Source organism: Mastigoproctus giganteus, chromosome 5 (genome assembly GCF_048544385.1).
Source record: "Mastigoproctus giganteus isolate SK-2022 chromosome 5, ASM4854438v1, whole genome shotgun sequence".
Classification (NCBI taxonomy): Eukaryota; Metazoa; Arthropoda; class Arachnida; order Uropygi; family Thelyphonidae; genus Mastigoproctus; species Mastigoproctus giganteus.
Genome location: NC_143579.1, coordinates 16,323,013 through 16,337,265, shown reverse-complemented (window position 1 = coordinate 16,337,265; position 14,253 = coordinate 16,323,013). Strand labels below are relative to the sequence as shown.

The following is a 14,253-nucleotide window of genomic DNA, read 5'->3' as shown; positions in this document are numbered from 1 at the left end:
CAAAACCATGCTGTGTCCGAGCTATAACTGAAGTCTTGTCTAAATGATCCTGCAGTGCTTCTTTAACCAGTGCCTCCATTAATTTTCCTGGAACAGAAGTTAAGCTCACAGGTCTATAATTACTTGTGTCAGCCTTTGATCCTCCTTTGTGAATTGGGGTCACATTTGCACATTTCCAGTCTATGGGTACCTCTCCTGAGTCCAAGGAAGCTCTCATAATTATGGCTAAGGGTTTGCTTACTTCCTTTGCTGCCTCCTTTAATATAACTGGATAGATACCATCCACCCCGGGTGCCTTTCTTGTGTTTATCTTCAATAATTTCTCCTCCACTTTACTCCCAGTTATTTCAAGATTCTGTAGCTTACTGCTAGAGTTGAATACACCTCTGGCATTCCCCTCGCTGAATAACTCCTCATGTGTGAATGTCGATGCAAAATATTCATTTAGTTTGTTAGCTACCTGAGCAGGATCATCAACACTTGACCCATCAATATCAAGTGGACCAATCTGATTCATCCCCTTCCTTCTAGAGTTTACATAAGTAAAGAACTCTTTGCTGTTTTTCATTGCATCCCTTGCCAAGGATTTCTCGTAATCTGCCTTCACCTGCCTAACCTCCTTTGTAACTTGGTTGCATATCAACTTGTATCTATCATAGGCTTCTGTGTCGTGTGTTAATTTGTAAGTATCCCATGCATTTTTCTTCTCTGCCATATGCCTCATTAGTTCATCTGACATCCATTTTGGCCTAAACCTTGAACAATATTTCTTAGTTGGTATGTAAAGCCTAGTAGCTTCCAAGATAAGTTCTTTGAATGCTTCCCATTTTGAATTTGCTGTTGGTAACATCATCAGTTGGTCCCACTGTATAGAATTTAAATACTGTCTCAGTCCATCGTAGTCGCCTTTACGGAAGCAATAACCCTTCCCTTTACCCCTAATGGTAGTTACCTCTTTGAGTAAATCCCACTTCAGCACACTGTGATCACTGCCACCTAGTGGTTCATTTATCTGCAGATTCTTAATGCATGAAGAATCACTGCTGATAATCAAATCAAAAGTATTACTCCCTCTAGTTGCCTCCCGAACATGCTGATGTAGAAAACAATCATCCAATAAATCCACAAAAGCCCTGCTAGTGTGTAAGTGACCAGCCCCCAAATTCCAGTCAATATCTGGGAAATTAAAATCTCCCATTATAAGATTCTCTGATTTACTGGCCCACTCTATTTCCCTGTACAGTTTCTTATTATACTCATCAGAGTCATTAGGCCTATAGCACACTCCTACTCTCAATTTTGATCTCCCAATACTTATGTCACACCAAACTGACTCAACACTGCACTGTCCAGCGATGTCGACTGGCTTCACTTCCTTGGTTTTTGTGTTTCTTAACTAATAGCATAACTCCTCCCCCTTCCTATCCTGTCTATCCTTTCTTTAGACGTTGTACTCCCCAAATTGCAGTTCTGCATCCCTTATATCTGTGCGACACCACGTCTCTGATATCCCAACAATATCTGCCTTTGATGTTTTGAGCAATACCTCAAATTCATCAAATTTGTTTACTAAACTCCTAGCATTGGTGTACACGCAAGTATACCTGCACCTGTTTCTATTCTTAGCTACCCTAACACAACCCATGTGTTTACTTGTACCGCAATGGTTCCCAACAGTCTTTGAAATATCAAGCATCTTGTTTTTCAGGCTTCTGCTCATTCTAATAGAAGCAGTGCAAGAATCTCTTTCACCTCTGCGAGTGGCTACTGTCAATCTATTGGTCTTTGTCTCCCCCCCAAGCTAGCAGTTTTCCGACCCACCTAACACTGCCTCGATGGCATCAGCAAATATTCTTGCACCCTTTCTATTTAAGTGTATCCCATCCCTGTAGAAGCAATCTCTCCTGTTAACAAGTCTTGTATAGATGATTCTGCAATGCATCTTTAACCAGTGCCTTCATTATTTTACCCGGAACAGAAGTTAAACTAACTGGTCTGTAATTACTTGTGTCACCCTTCGATCCCCCTTTGTGAATTGGGGATACATTTGCACATCTCCAGTCCGTGGGAACCTCCCCTGAATCCAAGGATGCTCTCATAATTATGGCTAAGGGTTGCTTAGTTGCTCTTCCGCCTCCTTTAATATAACTGAATAGATCCCATCCCCCCTAGTTGCCTTTCTTATGTTTAACTTCAACAATTTCTCCTCCACTTTGCTCTCTGTTATTAAAAAATCATTAAGCACCCTGTTGCAGTTTGATGAACTACCACCATTTTCCTCCCTTAATAATTCCTCATATATGAATGTAAATTCAGAATACTCATTCAGATTATCAGCTATCTGAGCAGAATCATCAACAGTCGAATCATCAATATGAAATGGACCAATCTGATTCATCTCCTTCCTTCTAGAGTTTATATAACTAAAGAAGGCCTTGCTGTTTTTTTTGCATCTTTTGCCAAGGATTTCTCATAATCTGCCTTCACTTGCCTAACCTCCTTTGTGACTTGATTGAGTCTGTGTCTACTATAGGCATCTGTGTCGCCTGACAATTTATGTGCATCCCATGTATTTTTATTCTCTGCCACAAGTCTCATTAGTTCATCTGATATCCATTCTGGCCTAAACCTAGAACAGTATTTCTTAGTTGGAATAAAAAGCCTAGCAGCTTCCACAATTAGTTTTTTGGATGCTTCCCACTTAGAATTTGCTGTTGGTAACATCATCGGTTGGTCCCACTGTACAGAATTTAAAAACTATCTGTGACCACTGTAGTCACCTTTACGGAAGTAAAAACCCTTCTCTTTACCCCTGATGGTAGTTGTATCTTTAAATAAATCCTACATCAGTACACTGTAATCACTGCCACCTAGTGGTTTGTTTATCTGCAAATTCTTAATGCACGAATAATCACTGCTGATAACCAGACCAAGAGTATTACACTCTCTGGTTGCTTCTCGAACATGATGCTGCAAAAAATAATCATCCAATAAATTCACAAAAATCTTGCTAGTGCGCAAGTGGCCAATCCACAAGTTCCAGTCACAATCTGGGAAATTAAAATCCCCACTTATAAGACAGTCTGATTTACTGGCCCACTTTTATTTCTTTGTACAGTTCATTGTATTCATGAGCGTCATTAGAGCTATAACACACTCCTACTCTCAACTTGGTTTTAACAGTGCTTATGTCACACCAAACTGACTCAACATTGCACTGTGCACTCAACATTAACTGGACGTACTTTCTTAGATTTTATGTTTTTCTTAACATCATAACCCCTCCTCCCTTACTATCCTGTCTGTCCTTTCTGTACACATTGTACTCCTCAAATTCCAATTTTGCACTGCTTATATCTGTGTGACATCATGTCTCTGATATCCCAACAATATCTGTCTTTGATGTCTTGACCAACAGTTCAAATTCGTGAAATTTATTTACTATACTTCCAGCATTGATATACTTACAAGTATTTTTTTTTTTTTTTTTATGTAAAGCCTAAAAACGAGAGGTATTAGAACCTATAGTACTTAGTACAGTGCTTGGGTTGGAGGTTGAGAAGACGAAAGAAGATATTTGTTGACATTGGACTTGAGCTTCTGTAGACTGTAATTTTCAGGAAATACGTATGAAGGGAAGGTTGTTCCAGAAAACAGCAGTTGAATGAATAAATGAGGAAGATGAAAAGTTGGTTCTGTGAGTTTGAAGTTGGACAGTAAATGGATGTTGGCTGGTGGCTGCACGTGTTCGGACTCTTTTAAAAGAGAGAGAGCGGGAATTATAGAAGCCAATTCAGAAGAACAGTGCCCATGGAAGTATCTGTAGAAGAGGCATGCAGCAGAAACAGTACGTCTATGAGACAGTGAGTGGAGAGACTCTGTTAGAGATGAATCATTAATTAACCTAACTGCCCTCTTCTCAATGGAATCGAGAAGCCTGAGAGAGGTTTTGGGGGCACCAACCCAGATGAGGGAACAGTATTCCATGGTAGGGCAGATTTGCAATTTAAGAGTGAGCAGCTGTTTGAAAGAAACGTAATGCCGAGAGTGAAAGGGAAAAACCAAGTTTTTTAGATGCAGAGGAAGCAATATTGGTAATGTGCTTGTGCCAAGAGAGATTAGAAGTCAGTTTAATCCCCAAAAGAGATATAACATTTTGCATAGAAATCGGAGTGTCACCAAAGATAAGCATAGGAGCAGAAGAATCCTTTTTCTAGATATAAGAGAAGACTGAGTTTTAGAAGGGTTGAAATCAACTAAGTTGTCTTTGCCCCACTGGAGAATTACCTGAAGATCGGCATTTAAGGAATTGGTAGCAGATTTTCTAGAAGTTGAAGCTGATTGAGCAGGGCAAGGTATCTCAAAATGGAAAGTGGAATGCAATGTGCTATCATCGGAAAACTATGGATAGGATTTCCAGGCAATGGAAGAAGGTCATTAATATACAAGAGAAGAAGAGTGGGGAAAGAACTGAACCTTTGGGGACACCGGCATTAGTGGAGAAGTTAGAAGACAGAGAGCCGTCTACCATCACCCTCAATGAGCGATCAGAGAGAAAACTGGATAACCAATTACAAAAAACAGTTGGCAAACCATAAGATGGAAGCTTGTTTAGAAGACCTTTATGCCATACACGATCGAAAGCCTTTCAGATGTCAAGAGCAACTACTTGTGTTTCGCTGAACCTTTCCATTGAATTAGTCCATAAATGGGTAACATAAGCCAGAATATCACCAGTGGATCGACACTGATGGAATCCATACTGGCGATCGTTGATCAGACGGAAGGTTTCTAGGTAGTATAAGAGTTGGCAGTTAATTGATTTCTCCATTACTTTAGAAAGAGTAGAAGTAATTGCAATGGGACAATAATTGGATGGGAGGGATTTGTCACCCTTTTTAGGAACTGGCTGGATATGAGCAAATTTCCATGCAGAAGGAAAAACACCTTTGGAATAAGAAAGTAAAAAAAAAAGGCAGCAAAGAATAGGAGTAAGTTCAGGAGCACAGGTTTTAGGAACAAGTGGAGAAATACCATCAGGACCTGGATCTTTCTTAGCATCAAGATTCGTCAAAATCCTTCTGACATCCTATTAGCATTAGCATTAGTAGAGGCATTTGATGCAAGAAAGCAAGCTTATGCAGCATCAGCCCAAAAAAAAAAAAAAAAAACCCACTTCCACTTCACCCCTCTATTCGTTCAAAATACCTGTCCAGCTGAGCCTTAAACTTATTTAGGCTATCAACCTCCACCACAAGGGATGGAAGTCTGTTCCACCAACCAACCACCCGCTGGCTAAAGGCAAATTTCCGCACGTCTATCCTACATCTGTCTTTCCTCAATTTGAATTTATGCCCTCTCAGGTGATTTTCCTGAGCTAGAGGAAGAATCCCATCAGCATTGAGCATGCTTAAACCATTCAAGGCTTTATACACCTCTATCAGATCACCTCGCTGGTGCTTAGTCTCCAGACACTGTAATTTGCAAAACTTAAGCCTTTCTTCGTAAGAGCACCCCTTTGTTCCATTCACTAATCTTGTTGCCCTTCTCTGTACTCGTCCCAGCAGCTCTACATCCTTCTTGAAATGAGGCCTCCAGACCTGTATACAGTACTCTAGGTGTGGCCTGACCATTGCCTTATACAAGGGAATAATCACCTTTGCCTTATACAAGGGAATAATCACCTTTGCCTTATACAAGGGAATAATCACCTTTGCCTTATACAAGGGAATAATCACCTCCTTATCCCTGCTGGAAAAATTCCTGTATATCATTGACAATACTCCATGACCTACTCTTGCAGCCCGTCTGCACTGCTCAGAGAACTTCATATCTGCCTGCACAACCACCCCCAAGTCCCTTTCATTCTCTACCACTGTCAGTGTAGTACCATACAGTTGATACGTTGCTCTGGGGTTGCTGTTTCCCATGTGTAGTACTTTACATTTAGCATTAGCATTAGCAGAGGCATATGATCCAAGAAAGCAAGCTTATTCAGCATCAGCCAAAAAAAAAAAAAAAAAAACCCACTCCCATTTCACCACTCCGTTCGTTCGAAATACCTGTCCAGTTGAGCTTTAAATTTGTTTAGGCTATCAACTTCAACAACAAGTGATGGAAGTCGGTTCCAGCAACCAACCACCCGCTGGCCAAAGGCAAATTTCCGCACATCTATCCGACATCCGTCCTTCCTCAATTTGAATTTATGCCCTCTGAGGTGATTATTCTGAGAAAGATGAAGAATCCCATTGGCATTGAGCATGCTCAAACCATTCAAAGCCTTATACACCTCTATCAGATCACCTCGCCGGTGCCTAGTCTCCAAACTCTGTAATTTGCAAAACTTAAGCCTTTCTTCGTAAGAGCAACCCTTTGCTCCATTTACTAATCTTGTTGCCCTTCTCTGTACCCGTTCCAGCAGCTCTACATCCTTCTTGAAATGAGGCCTCCAGACCTGTATACAGTACTCAAGATGTGGCCTTGCCATTGCCTTATACAAGGGAATAATCACCTCCTTATCCCTGCTAGAAAAATTCCTGTATATCATTGACAAGACACCATGAGCTACTCTTGCAGCTCGTCTGCACTGCTCAGAGAACTTCATATCTGCCTGCAGAATTACCCCCAGGTCCTTTTCATTCTCCACCACTGTCAGTGTAGTACCGCAGAGTTGATACGTTGCTCTGGGGTTACTGTTTCCCATATGCAGCACTTTACATTTGTCGATGTTAAACCTCATTTGCCACCTCTCAGCCCATCTGTTCAACCTTTCCAGATCCTGTTGCAGAAGCATAGCGTCAGTATTGTCCTTAACGACCCTGCCAACCTTTGTATCATCTGCAAACTTGGACGTTAAACTTGATATCCCATCATCAATATCATTCATAAACACCGAAAACAACAACGGACCCAACACTGAACCTTGAGGAACTCCACTAATAACATTAGTCCACGTTGAGCAGTGTCCATTGATTACCACTCTCTGTCTTCTGCCACTCAACCATCCCCTTATCCATAGCAGCAATTTGCCTCCAATGCCACACTGCTCCAATTTGTGCAGCAGTCATCCATGTGCAACAGTATCAAAAGCCTTTCTAAGATCCAAATATATAATATCAAAGTTATTCCCTGCATCCAGTTCTTTTGTGACTACATCATAGTATCCAATCAAATTGGTCAGGCAAGACCTGCCCTTAACAAAACCATGCTGCGTCTGAGCTATAACTGAATTCTTGTCTAGATGATCCTGCAGTGCTTCTTTAACCAGTGCCTCCATTAATTTACCTGGAACAGAAGTTAAACTAACAGGTCTATAATTACTTCTGTCAGCCTTTGATCCTCCTTTGTGAATTGGGGTTACATTTGCACATCTCCAGTCTATGGGTACCTCCCCTGAGTCCAAAGAAGCTCTCATAATTATGGCTAGGGGTTTGCATACTTCCTTTGCTGCCTCCTTTAATATAACTGGATAGATCCCATCCACCCCAGGTGCCTTTTTTATGTTTATCCTCAACAATCTCTCCTCCACTTTCCTCTCAGTTATTACAAAATCATCCAGCTCACTGCCAATGTTTACTTTACCTACATCATTCTCCTTCCTGAATAACTCCTCATGCGTGAATGTAGATGCAAAATACTCGTTTAGATTGTTAGCCACCTGAGCAGGATCCTCAACTGTTGAACCATCAATATCCAGTGGACCAATCTGATTCATCCCTTTCCTTTTCGAGTTCAAGTATGTAAAGAACACTTTTCTGTTTTTCTTTGCATCCTTTGCCAAGGATTTTTCATAGTCTGCCTTTGCCTGCCTAATCTCCTTTGTGACTTGGTTACAGACCAACTTATATCTATCATAGGCTTCCATGTCACCCATTAATTTGTATGTATCCCATGCATTTTTCTTCTCTGCCACATGTCTCATTAGTTCATCTGACAACCATTTAGGCCTAAACCTTGAACAATATTTCTTAGTTGGTATGTAAAGCCTGGTAGCCTCCAAGATTAGTTCCTTGAATGCTTCCCATTTTGAGTTTGCTGTTGGTAACATCATCAGTTGGTCCCACTGTATAGAATTTAAATACTGTCTCAGACCATCATAGTCGCCTTTACGAAAACAAAAACCCTTCCCTTTACCTCTGATGGTAGTTACCTCCTTGAGTAAATCCCACTTCAACACACTGTGATCACTGCCACCTAGTGGTTCATTTATCTGCAGGTTTTTAATGCATGAAGAATCACTACTGATAATCAGATCAAGAGTATTGCTCCCTCTTGTTGCCTCACGAACATGCTGATGTAGAAAACAATCATCCAATAAATCCACAAAAGCCTTGCTAGTGTGCGAGTGACCAACCCACAAATTCAGTCAATATCTGGGAAATTAAAGTCCCCCATTATAAGACTCTCTGATTTACTGGCCCACTCTATTTCCCTGTACAATATCTTATTATACTCATCAGAGTCATTAGGCCTATAGCACACTCCTACTCTCAATTTTGATTTCCCTATGCTTATGTCACACCAAACTGACTCGACACTGCCCTGTCCATCGATGTCGACTGGCTTCACTTCCTTGGACTTTGTGTTTCTTAATTAATAGCATAACCCCTCCTCCCCTCCTGTCCTGTCTATCCTTTCTATACACATTGTATTCCCCAAATTCCAGTTCCGCATTACTTATATCTGTGTGACACCACGTGTATGATATCCCAACAATATCTGCCTTTGATGTTTTGAGCAATACCTCAAATTCATCAATTTATTTCATTTGCCACCTCTCAGCCCATCTGCTCAACCTTTCCAGATCCTGTTGCAGCAGCATAGTGTCAGTAGTGTCCTTGACAACCCTGCCAACCTTTGTATCGTCTGCAAACTTGGACATTAAGCCCGATATACCATCATCAATATCATTTATAAATATAGAAAACAATAATGGACCCAACACTGAGCCCTGAGGGACTCCACTAATAACATCAGTCCACGATGAGCAGTGTCCATTGATTACCACTCTCTGTCTTCTCCCCCTCAACCACCCCTTTATCCATAGCAGCAATTTGCCTCCACTGTCACACTGCTCCAATTTGTGTAGCAGTCTTCCATGTGCAACAGTATCAAAAGCCTTTCTAAGATCCAAGTATATAATATCAAAGTTATTCCCTGCATCCAGTTCTTTTGTGACTGCATCATAGTATCCAATCAAGTTGGTCAGGGGCGCCTCCGTAGCCAGGTGGGAAGGAGCAGCAGTGCGTAGCACACGCTTCTTGATTAGACCGGGGTTCGAGCCCGTCACCACCAAATACGGAGGATGCGGAAAGGTCAGGGAATGACCACCGCATATCCCGGAGCAATATGGCCTTAGTTGCTAATGCTCCTAAAAACCAAACAACAACAACAACAAGTTGGTCAGGTAAGACTTCCCCTTAACAAAACCATGCTGTGTCTGAGCTATAACTGAAGTCTTGTCTAAATGATCCTGCAGTGCTTCTTTAACCAGTGCCTCCATTAATTTTCCTGGAACAGAAGTTAAGCTCACAGGTCTATAATTACTTGTGTCAGCCTTTGATCCTCCTTCGTGAATTGGGGTCACATTTGCATATTTCCAGTCTATGGGTACCTCCCCTGAGTCCAAGGAAGCTCTCATAATTATGGCTAAGGGTTTGCTTACTTCCTTTGCTGCCTTCTTTAATATAACTGGATAGATCCCATCCACCCCGGGTGCCTTTCTTGTGTTTATCTTCAACAGTTTCTCCTCCACTTTACTCCCAGTTATTTCAAGATTCTGTAGCTTACTGCTAGAGTTGAATACACCTCTGGCATTCCCCTCGCTGAATAACTCCTCATGTGTGAATGTCGATGCAAAATATTCATTTAGTTTGTTAGCTACCTGAGCAGGATCATCAACACTTGACCCATCAATATCAAGTGGACCAATCTGATTCATCCCCTTCCTTCTAGAGTTTACATAAGTAAAGAACTCTTTGCTGTTTTTCTTTGCATCCCTTGCCAAGGATTTCTCGTAATCTGCCTTCGCCTGCCTAACCTCCTTTGTAACTTGGTTGCATATCAACTTGTATCTATCATAGGCTTCTGTGTCATGTGTTAATTTGTATGTATCCCATGCATTTTTCTTCTCTGCCATATGCCTCATTAGTTCATCTGACATCCATTTTGGCCTAAACCTTGAACAATATTTCTTAGTTGGTATGTAAAGCCTAGTAGCTTCCAAGATAAGTTCTTTGAATGCTTCCCATTTTGAATTTGCTGTTGGTAACATCATCAGTTGGTCCCACTGTATAGAATTTAAATACTGTCTCAGTCCATCGTAGTTGCCTTTACGGAAGCAATAACCCTTCCCTTTACCCCTAATGGTAGTTACCTCTTTGAGTAAATCCCACTTCAGCACACTGTGATCACTGCCACCTAGTGGTTCATTTATCTGCAGATTCTTAATGCATGAAGAATCACTGCTGATAATCAAATCAAGAGTATTACTCCCTCTAGTTGCCTCCCGAACATGCTGATGTAGAAAACAATCATCCAATAAATCCACAAAAGTCCTGCTAGTGTGTGAGTAACCAGCCCCCAAATTCCAGTCTATATCTGGGAAATTAAAATCTCCCATTATAAGACACTCTGATTTACTGGCCGACTCTATTTCCCTGTACAGTTCCTTATTATACTCATCAGAGTCATTAGGCCTATAGCACACTCCTACCCTCAATTTTGATATCCCAATGTTTATGTCACACCAAACTGACTCCACACTGCACTGTCCAGCGATGTCGACTGGCTTCACTTCCTTGGTTTTTATGTGTTTCTTAACTAATAGCATAACCCCTCCTCCCTTCCTATCCTGTCTATCCTTTCTGTAGACGTTGTACTCCCCAAATTGCAGTTCTGCATCCCTTATATCTGTGTGACACCACGTCTCTGATATCCCAACAATATCTGCCTTCGATGTTTTGAGCAATACCTCAAATTCATCAAATTTATTTACTAAACTCCTAGCATTGGTGTACACGCAAGTATACCTGCACCTGTTTCTATTCTTCTACCCTAACACAACCCATGTGTTTACTTGTACCGCAATGGTTCCCAGCAGTCTCTGAAATACCATGCATCTTGTTTTTCAGGCTTCTGCTCATTCTAATAGAAGCAGTGCAAGAATCTCTTTCACCTCTGCCAGTGGCTACTGTCAATCTATTGGTCTTTGTCTCCCCCCAAGCTAGCAGTTTTCCGATCCACCTAACACTGCCTCGATAGCATCAGCAAATATTCTTGCACCCTTTCTATTTAAGTGTATCCCATCCCTGTAGAAGCAATCTCTCCTGTTAACAAGTACAGTCCATGCTGAAAAAAATTCTACCCCTTGAGCCTTGCACAATCTTTCCAGGGCCGAATTGATCGACAAGGCTCTCATCATACAAAACTCCCTCCTATCGTGTCTGGGCAGAATTGCAGACACTTTCAAATTCAACCCTAATTCTCGGCTTTTGTTGAACAGTGACCTGTACTTGTTAAGTAATTCTGCCGGTCTCCTACTCTTAATATTATTAGTGCCAACGTGTATAACTATATCACCTTTTGTGCCCTTAAAAGATGATATTCGCTCTACAACGTCATCAACCTTTGCCCCTGGCAGACATACCCTGGTCCTGTTCCACCTATCTTTTTTACAAAGAATGTTCCCCGTTTCCCTGACAATAGAGTCACCAACAACTACTAGTTCCTTTGGGACCAGCGCATTCTGCCTTAGGGGTTGTCTCCGTGTCACGCGATGCCCAAGTGCAAGCTCTGGCGTTGATGTGGGCAGCTGAGAGCTTGATGGGCCCCTCAATTTAGTTTCTTCGAGGGCATCCACCCTGTCCTTCAAGCTCTCATATAGGCCCACAAGAACGGCGAGTTGTTGCCTGATATCGATACACTCCTTGCATCGCGCACACACAAAGACATCCCCCTTGGCAGTATCATGTCCCGTACCCGATTGCTCTGCAAACATCAAGCAAACAGTGCATTTTATAAGGCTGTGAGTCAGAGGACAACTGCCCCCCTCAGTTCTGCTCTGAGCCACAGCACTTCCATTAGCTTGAGCCTTTTGCTTTGCTGCTCTGGTCTGAGTCATGATTCTATTAATTAATTAATTAATTATGTTATGTTATTAATTATATTACGTTTGTAATCTAAGTCGTTATATGTATTTATTTAAACGTACAATTTAACTGCTAACGAAGTTCAACTAATGCTATCTAGTACGGTATATAACCTACGGTATATCTAGTACGGTATCACAATGGCGGGAAAGTTACTAACGGTAACGGTAGTTACGAACACGTGGAAACCCTTACTGATACTTTTACAAGGCCGAGTAAAGAATAAATACACTAAATTAATCAAAAAATCACAAAATAATGTTATACTACTAAATTTAAATCAAAAGTTTTAGAAAAACAATAATTTCAAATCAATAAATAAGAAAAATCCACTTAGCGGCTTTGAACACGACCGTCACTAGTAGCCTCGTCAGCAGACGAATTTTGACGGAAGCAATTTGACGGAAGACCACAGGAGGCATTGAATGGAGCGTGTTTGGAATGGTGGGAAGTGTTTTACCAAGATCATTAATACATGAGTTGAAAGAAAAATGGGATGCTAGCAGGTCAGCTTTATCCTTGGCTGAAGTGGCAACAGAACTGTCTGGTTTGGACACAGGTGGAAACAGAGATGGGCAAAAGTTGAGGATAATAGCTTTGGCAAGAGACCAGAATGCTCGGCTACCATTAGGGCAAGCAGCAAGTTTACTACTCTTATCCTGTTCAAACTCTAGTTTGGACTGATTAATAACTGCTTTACAATTGTTGCGAGCTTTGGTGTAGGCAGAAAATGAAACTGAAGAATTAGAAACAAGCCAATTACGATATGTAACATTCTTCTCTTGTACAGCCTTAGAACATTTATTAGAAAACCAAGGTTTAGATAAAGGACGAGATTTTAAAGTGGAGTGTGGCATAAAGGATTCCATTCCTGCAAGAATAATTTCACTGACACGATCTGAGTAAATGTTGACATCAGAAGTTTTGAAACAGTAATCCGACCAAGGAAAAGAAGAAAAGAAATCTCGCATGTCATCCCATTTTGCATTCTTGTAATGCCAAACGACACAAGGTTGGGAATAGCCATGAGATAAAGGTTCCATTGGAGAAGAGACAATCACCAAGTTGTGATCTGAGGTGCCTAAAGGACCCCTCACTTCAACCGTGTACTTAGAAGGGTTGTTTGTGAGAAAAAGATCAAGCATGTTGGCTGTATGATTAGGATTGTCCGGTATTCTTGTAGATAAATGAACAATCTGTGCAAGGTCATTAGTAATTGCAAAAGCCTCAGCATCTCGACCAGCTGGGTCGGTGTGACTAGAAAACGGAAGCCAGTTGGAGTTGTGAACATTAAAATCACCAAGTAAAATTACCTCACTGTTAGGGAAGTTGGACTGGAGAAAGTCAAGTTGCAAAGAGTGGAAGTCAAAGAGCTCCAAGTGATTAGTAGAGTTGGAAGAACTGTAGAGACAACAGATGAATTTGACACAATGAGGTAGAGAGATTTTAAGCCAGAGAAGATCAAAGAGAGGAGATTCCAAATTGCCAAGTCTCTGACAGGGAATATCAGAACGGACATATGCACAAGTGCCACCTTTGAGGCGAAAGGAATCATACAGCAAATAATTGGGGCATCAGAGATGAGCAATCAACCGATAACTGAGATTCTGTCAGAAAAAGTACATGGGGTTTGGCAGACTGCAAGTGGAAATGGACATCGTTGAGATTAGAATTGAGACCACGTATATTTGTGAAATGAATTAGGAAGTGTTTTGGAGGTTTAGATCTTTTCGTAGATAAGCTTTCTCTATTAGTTTGACAATTCATGGTGTATTCAATGGTAAGAAAAAGTGGGTGGGACATGCTGTATGAAGTAATGAAATTTTTGGATATGGCGTACCCAGATCCTTGGCATAATGTGGCTTCGACAATCCCCCCCCCCGCATATACACTACTCCCTCCAGTCACTATCTGCCTAGTAGAGGCAGCAAGATTATACACTAGCTGATCCAGAAGCCTCCTAGAGAGTTACCAATAGGTTCAGTCCGGTGTACTAACTAGCGGCCGGCCTGCGAACACCATTCTAGAGCTGTACCCTCGAAATGTAAGGAATATTGAATCTTGCCACAATGTTCATCATAATCTCAAAAGTCATCAATCATAC

At 41.3% G+C, this 14,253-nt stretch overlaps 1 protein-coding gene across 3 annotated transcripts in view; it reads left to right on the top strand.

The window, feature by feature from the left end:
* The window catches only part of Ing5 (inhibitor of growth protein 5), a 111,979-nt gene that overhangs the window by 53,715 nt on the left and 44,011 nt on the right, over nt 1-14,253 (top strand). The gene's annotated exons all lie outside the window — the stretch shown is intronic.